An 8,127-nucleotide genomic window follows, 5' to 3' on the forward strand; every position below is an offset into this window, starting at 1 on the left:
TTTGCCTTTGCGTTAATCCGGCTCTGCACACAACAGTATTTAAGTATGGATTAAAGGGCGCTTGTAAAGCTGCTTCAAGCCCCTTCGGAGCCCCTGCTTCTCAGACTCACCCAACAACAGCAGACCTGAGCCAAGCCCTGCATCCACTCACAATAAACTCACTCCGACAGCCCAGCCCACAACACTGCTGACAGTTTAATGTGCTGGTTCATCACTCTGAACTATTAGATGACAAAAGTAGACAGCAAAGGGAATGTCTCAAATATATATATATATATTGGGGCTGTCAAAATTAACATGTACATTTTTTTAACACAATTAAAGGTGCTCTAAGCGATGTCACGTGTTTTTTAGGCCGAAACATTTTTTGTCACATACAGCAAACATCTCCTCTATCCGCTAGCTGCCTGTCCCCTGAACACACTGTAAAAAAACACGTAGACACCACAGGCTCCACAAACGACAAGAAAAACAAACTGGCCCAGCCTGGACCACGAATCATAACAAACTGTTTTCCAGCCAATAACGGACAAGACTGATTTGGGCGTGGGGGTTGGGGGGTTAGTGCGTGTGCACATGAAGGGGGGTGTGGGGAGTGGAGGAGAGAGAAGCATGAAGAGGGAAGTTAGCTAGAGGAGAGATGTCCTAGACAACGACAATGACTAACGTTAGAATTATATATGTTATATATACTGATATGGCCGACACACGACCAAACAGACGACGTTCCGAAGAACAAATAGCAAAGAAGAGGGAAAAAGAAGAAGGAACGTGCGAAGTCTCGAATTTACATCGGAAAAGCACGGAAGGGAGGGGGAGGGGACGGGATGATGAGGTCGAGCTCGCCTCCGTTTTGTTTGACAATACTTCGAACGTCAACAAGAAGTCACGTCACCCAACATCGCTTAGAGCACCTTTAAGGGCCGGTTCACACAGAATGTGTTTTTGCTGTTAAAAAAATGTGAGATGCAGGTTAATAATAGAACGGAAAAAAAGTTTTAGAGACGTGTTTTTAAAAAACTGGACTTATTTTAACTATGTTTTTAAGAGTTCTGTGTCATGCACGAGACGCTGCAAAAGACGTAAGACGTGAACGCAACGGTTAAAGACCTCCGTCTAACGCGTGTTTACATTGAAAAATAATGGAAAAGTAATGCAGTGGAATGGAAAAACGCATTCTGGGCCCTATCTTGCACCCAGCGCAATTGACTTTGTACACCGACGCATGTATCATTCCTATTTTGCACCCGCGCAAAGCGCGCTTTTCCCTCCACAGAAGCACGTCGGTTAATTAAGAAATACACTTGCGCTCCCCGGGGCGGTTCAGCGCAAAGAGGAGGCGTGTTCCAGCGCAAACGTTCCTTCATGCTATTTTGCAGGTTTAGAAAACAATTGCGCCACTAACCAGGAAAAAATAGTTTAAAGTCAGTGGCGCGTTGCGCATGTTATTCATAAGCTATTTTAAGGGCGCATGCTTGGCCATAATCAATGTAGCGTGTGCACAACGTGAATGCACTTTGATTCTCTCATCTACACAGAAGCAGCAGTTTTCATTTTTGCAAATCATACATTATTAAGATAGATAGATAGATAGATAGATAGATAGATAGATAGATAGATAGATAGATAGATAGATAGATAGATAGATAGATAGATAGATAGATAGATAGATAGATAGATAGATAGATAGACAATTTATTATAAAAGCATACATCTAGCTTACACATTTACCCAAATTATCATACGCCTTTTTAACCGAAGTTAATTTGGGTGGGTTTCTCCATCCCCAACGTCCCTGCGTCGGTCTCCTTGGCTGTGAACCGCTCCTGGTGCGCGCCTGGCAAATCCACCGTTACAACAGGAATCCGCTTTAGAACAAACGCGTCTGCACTTAAAGGGAATGTGAGATGATGCTCTGATTGGTTTATTTCACGTTACGCCCAAACCACACCTATGAATAATGAAGCTACTTCAGACCAACCCATTTTAGATTTGCGCCTGGCGCAAGAGTCATTTATCCCGCCGGGAAAATAGCAACAGCGCCAAGACCCGCCCACACAGTTACTTGCGCTTTGCGCTTTGACACTTGCGTTTCAGATCGTTAAAATAGGGCCCTCTGTGTGAACGGCCCCTAACGCAACATCTGTTTTTTGTTACACATTACAAAATGTATAAATCACTCATTTTTCTAAAGTAACTCTATCCAACAGCGACACCCGCACTTGAAGATACAGCGGGATGCCACATCTCTCTTGCCTCCCCTGAGCCCATTGAGTTTTAACAGACCCCCTCTAGTGTGTGGTTGGTTTAGTGGTGGGTAATTGGGAATAGCGAAAAGTTATGTGAAAGGAGGCAATGCCTCCATCGATATGAGGGGATGTGATTGGTTATAATTGGCTATGATTGGTCCACGTGATAAATCCCACGCCTCTTGTTTTCATGTGTTGGCGAATCAAGGCAAGGCAAGGCAAGTTTATTTATATAGCACATTTCATACACAATGGCAATTCAAAATGCTTTACATAGAAGAAATTAAAATAATAACAAGAAATAAGCATAATTAAAACAGTTAAGAAGAATAAAAAATAAAATACAGTACAGTACAAACAGTCGGACGAACATTGGCACAGTGCTCATTCATTAAATGCATAGCTAAACAGATGTGTTTTGGGTCTGGATTTGAAAGTGACTACTGTAGGAGCACGTCTGATCTCCTCTGGAAGCTGGTTCCAGCTGCGGCTGGCATAATAGCTAAAAGCGGACTCACCATGCTTTGAGTGAACCCTTGGTATTTCTAGCTGATATGATCCTAGTGATCTGAGTGATCTGCTGGGTTTATATTCAGTGAGCATATCTGCAATGTATTGAGGTCCTAGGCCATTGAATGATTTATATACCAGTAATAATACTTTAAAATCAATCCTAAATCTAACTGGGAGCCAGTGTAAAGACCTGAGGACTGGTGTGATGTGTTCATATTTTCTGGTTCTGCTCAGAATCCTGGCGGCAGCGTTCTGTATGAGCTGCAACTGTCTTATGGTCTTTTTGGGAAGGCCAGTGAGGAGTCCATTACAATAATCCACCCTGCTGGTGATGAAAGCATGAACAAGTTTCTCTAAGTCTTGTCTGGAAACAAAGCATCTAATTCTTGCAATATTTTTCAGATGATAGTATGCTGATTTAGTTATTGCTTTGACATGACTACTGAAACTAAGGTCTGACTCTAGTGTCACACCAAGATTCCTGACTTGATTTTTAGTTGTTTGACCCCTAGAGTGAAGGTATGCGTTCACCTTGAGAACTTCATCTTTGTTTCCAAACGCAATGACTTCAGTTTTGTCTTTGTTTAACTGAAGAAAGTTTTGACACATCCAACTGTTGACTTCATCAATGCATTGGCACAGGGAGTCAATGGGGCTGTAATCGTTAGGCGATAGGGCTAAGTAAATCTGTGTGTCGTCTGCATAGCTGTGATAAGCAATTTGGTTCTTTCTCATTATTTGGCTCATTGGGAGCATATACAGGTTGAACAGGAGTGGCGCAAGAATTGAGCCTTGAGGGACTCCGCATGTCATGGATGTCCACTCAGACTTATGATCTCCTATACTCACATAATAACCTCTCCCATCTAAGTATGACCTGAACCATTTTAGGACTATCCCAGAAAGCCCCACCCAGTTTTCCAGCCTGTCAAGAAGTATGTTATGATCGACAGTGTCAAATGCAGCACTGAGGTCGAGTAACACCAGCACTGATAATTTGCCTGAATCAGTATTTAAGCGAATATCGTTTATTATCTTTATGAGCGCTGTCTCTGTGCTGTGGTGCGGTCGGAAACCAGATTGAAAATTGTCAAAGTATCCATTTGAGCATAAGAATTTGTTCAGCTGATTGAAGACAACTTTTTCAATGATCTTGCCTATGAAAGGAAGATTTGAGATTGGCCTATAGTTGCTTAATATGGTCTTATCCAGATTGTTCTTTTTCAGGAGGGGCTTGACAACTGCAGTTTTCAGGGAGTTTGGAAAACTCCCAGAGAGAAGTGAGGCATTTACCACTTCTAGAAGATCTGCTTCTAAACTGTTTAACACACTTTTGAAAAATGCTGTGGGAAGTGTGTCAAGAGCGCAGGTTGATGTTTTAAGGTGCTGTGCGGTTTCTTCCAAAATTTTGCCATCAATTTCTTTGAAATCAGACATAGTAACTACTTTCTCAGGTGGTCTGATCTGACTGACCCCAGAGCAACTCAAGGATGTGCTGATCACCTTTCTGATATTATTGATTTTCTCAGAGAAGAAAGAAGCAAACTCACTGCACTTGTTGTCTGAGAGCATTTCACTGGGAATCTGGCTTGGGGGGTTTGTCAGTCTCTCTACAGTAGCAAAAAGAGTGCGTGTGTTGTTTAAATTACTGTTTATAATATTTGAGAAGAAAGTCTGTCTAGCTTTGCCTAGTTCCATATTAAAAGCATGGATGCTGTCTTTGTAGATGTTATAATGGACTACAAGTTTTGTCTTCCGCCACATGCGCTCTGCTTTTCTGCATTGTCTTTTCATATTTTGCACTGCTGTTGAGTTTCTCCAAGGTGCTTTTTGTCTGCCACTCTTCTTCCTGACTTTCACAGGAGCAATATCATCAATTACACTTTCAATTTTTGAGTTAAAAGAATCAAGGAGAAAATCAACAGAGTCTGCAGATATGCTTGGTGTTAAGGATATAGCCTTCATAAATAGTACACTAGTGTTCTCATTTAAGCATCTCTTCTTGACAGACACAGATCTAGCTTCAGTGGCAGGAGAGATCAATATATCAAAGAAAATACAGAAATGATCAGACAGTGCTATCAGTCTGAATGAACAAAATGTTAATGGGAAGACTAATTCAAAAGTAAGTAAACAGCTGAGCTTACCCACTTAGATATCACCGCTTTATTGTCCTATAATGCCCTTTTACGAAGTCTTGATTTTGTTTTTGGGGTGTACTAAAATATGTTTTCATGTTTGATTGTTCAAAAAACACATTATTTTTCACATATTTTACATTATTACAGCTCTTCTCTCCCCAATCTGGTTGAACGTGTCGTTTTCGATGAAGCCCCTCCTTCTGAAATACGAAATGTGCTGTGATTGGTTAGCTGGCCCAGTGTGTTGTGATTGGCAGCGGTTAGCGCGTATCCGGGAAATGTCACGCCCCTTCATAACTGTGAGCTCTACTCAGATGTAAATATTAACAATGGCGTCAATTTCAAACCGCTTCGAGCCCGATTCAGATCCTTGCAACGTTAACGAACAAGAGGATTGTGCTGAATGGATTTCAAGCACGGACTTTGCAAGCACTGATTTTACAGGACGTTTCAGAGTGCTGTGTTTTTTAATTTTTTTTTATATATATAGATACAATGTTATCCATCATATTAATCATATTTGTCGAAAATTATGGTAATACAAAATCATGGGTAATTTTCCTAAGGTGCGGTGAACAGTCTTACAAAAGCAAGAGCTTACAAAAGCTAAAGTAGACACTACATCAATACTGTAATGTTAGTTAGCAGGCTAGCTTCGTTTGCATCAGAGCTATCATACATAAAGCTTATAATTGGAACTGTTAGTAAAAAACACAACTACAAAAAATAAGACATACTTACAAGAAGTGAACCATAAACAACAGATTGTCCCGACAAAATGAGTCTGCTTTTGTGCGTATAGCCTGCATTGTAGGCTACTCTCTTCCGGAAGCTGTTCTCCGTAAAATGTGCAGCGGACAGACAAACGTTATAATGGTAAGGAACAGTGTTCAAAATTTATTTTAGCCTCTCTAAGTTCTTCAGCCTTAGGACAAACTTTATCCGGGGTGTAAAAAACGGCGACAACAACTTTTCCTCTTCTCTATAAAGCAGCCCAACATGGCCTCACCCCCTTTGTTGTGTGTTCTCGGGGGCAGGATTTATGTACATTTTAGGGTTTGTGATGTCACCAACCTGGGAAGAGGCTCGTTGTAGTCCCTCCCAGCCATTTGTTGTAGTCATTAAAGGGGTCATATAATGGTACATGCACTTTTACAAGTTGATTGCACTGAAATGTCTGTTGGCAGTGCCTGTACACAACCATCCTATCATGATAAAAATCCATCCAGTGGTTTTGTTTTAATCTCCTTATATGTTTGACCCTCTCTGAAATCAAGCCGTTCGATATTGTGACGTCATAAGATCGTACGCCCCTCCCGCTATTGTGATTGACAGCCGTGTTTCAACACAAGACCCGCCCTGAGCAAGCTGTGACAGCCGTCGTCATAGTAGTCCGCCATTGTTGATATGCTGGAGTAGAATGGCGTCTAAGCGATTGTGGTGTTCTGTTCTTAGATGTAATAAGGAACACAGCAGTCATTTGGATGTTCCTAAATCCGAGCCGTTGAAGATGCAGTGGCTGAGTTTTGTTTTTGAAGGATATGCCCAAAGGATTGACGCGGGGATTCCCTCACGGGGATTCCCCACGATCATCTGTGCTTTCATGTTTGCGCGAATCATTTCACACCAGACAGCTTCACAAATGAGAAAAAACGGATCGGTACCAACGTGTTCCTGCTGAACCTCCAGAAGATGTGAGTGTAATGTTTTATTAACCTTTATATTAGTATTTATATTAATCTTTGCGAAATTTGCAAACCTTGCTGCAGGCTTCACGATGAATGCGTCTAAGGTTTACACTCAGGGTAACGTTACGGCATGTTTTCTATGTACGACGTTCTCAATATAATTCATAATCCCACGTTTATAACGAATAACACGTGGTTATTGTGTTAGAAACGGTCAGAGAATGTCTAATACGGTGTACCCACAGAACAGAGGGGCGGGGTGAGCAAAGCTCATTATCATTTAAAGACACATGCACTGAAACGGCGTGCTGAAAACAGAGCTGTTTTTGACCAGGTAAAATTAGTGTTTTCTTACAATACTAATGAGAATTTTTAATTAAAGTATATTACAAACTTTTAATTTAGACCCTAAAGAATCATATTAGCTTGTACAAAAATGGCATTATATGACCCCTTTAAAAAGTGATTTCTGTAAAAGAAAACATCTCCCTTTGCATTGAACTTTGAACGTCATAACTTTGCAGATGCTGTTAAAGGTGCATAACGCAAGTCTCTGAGTTTTTGCAGAACTATGCCCCCCTCTGGCGACAAATAAAACTGCAACACTGCAACTGAACGCGCATGACGTCACGCCCAGTCTCAAATTCGGCCCGAATCCTTCTTATTTATTTTACTGTACAGGATTATAGAGGCAATCGCAGTGATCAGAGAAGGGCTCATTCAGCCCATCAGGCAATTGTTTAAGCATGTATGGGTTAGAAAAACGGGTATTTTTAACATGAAAAGTTGCATAATGCACCTTTAATGCTGAACAGCAACATTACACTAACTAAAGTTAAAAAAGTCAAATCATAATCAAGGACCCATTTAAAGATGCATCTCCGTGTCTGAGACCAGTGTTTACCTAGCATGATGACTGAAGGTGCATTCGCCATGTTGAAATTACCATAATTTCAAGGTTTCAACTTGTAAAAAACTGTCACGTCCTCATAGAGCTCATAATTACAGCTTGTAAAATGGGACTCTTCTGAGAGCTCATAATTTTTCCACGTGACCAGAAAGGTTCAAACGACAATCACCAGTGACAACTGGAGATTCACCCGTTGTAAAACGCAAAAGACCAGCACGGAGAGAGAGCAAGCGCAAAATGCGGCATCGGCATCTCGAAGCGGCACTTCCGGCGGCGTCTCCAGCTGCCATAAGTGAGCGGCATCTCCAGCGGCCAAACGCGGGAGCGGCATCTCCAGCGGCATCAGTGAGCGGCATCTCCAGCGGCCAAACGCGGGAGCGGCATCTCCAGCGGCATCAGTGAGCGGCATCTCCAGCGGCCAAACGCGGGAGCGGCATCTCCAGCGGCATCAGTGAGCGGCATCTCCAGCGGCCAAACACGGGAGCGGCATCTCCAGCGGCATCAGTGAGCGGCACTTCCAGCGGCATCTCCAGCGGCCAAACATGGGAGCGGCATCTCCAGCGGCATCATTGAGCGGCACTTCCGGCGGCATCTCCAGCGGCCATCAGTCAATTATGATTTTAACA

The sequence above is a fragment of the Scardinius erythrophthalmus genome, assembly GCF_964197995.2.
Source record: "Scardinius erythrophthalmus genome assembly, chromosome: 2".
Classification (NCBI taxonomy): Eukaryota; Metazoa; Chordata; class Actinopteri; order Cypriniformes; family Leuciscidae; genus Scardinius; species Scardinius erythrophthalmus.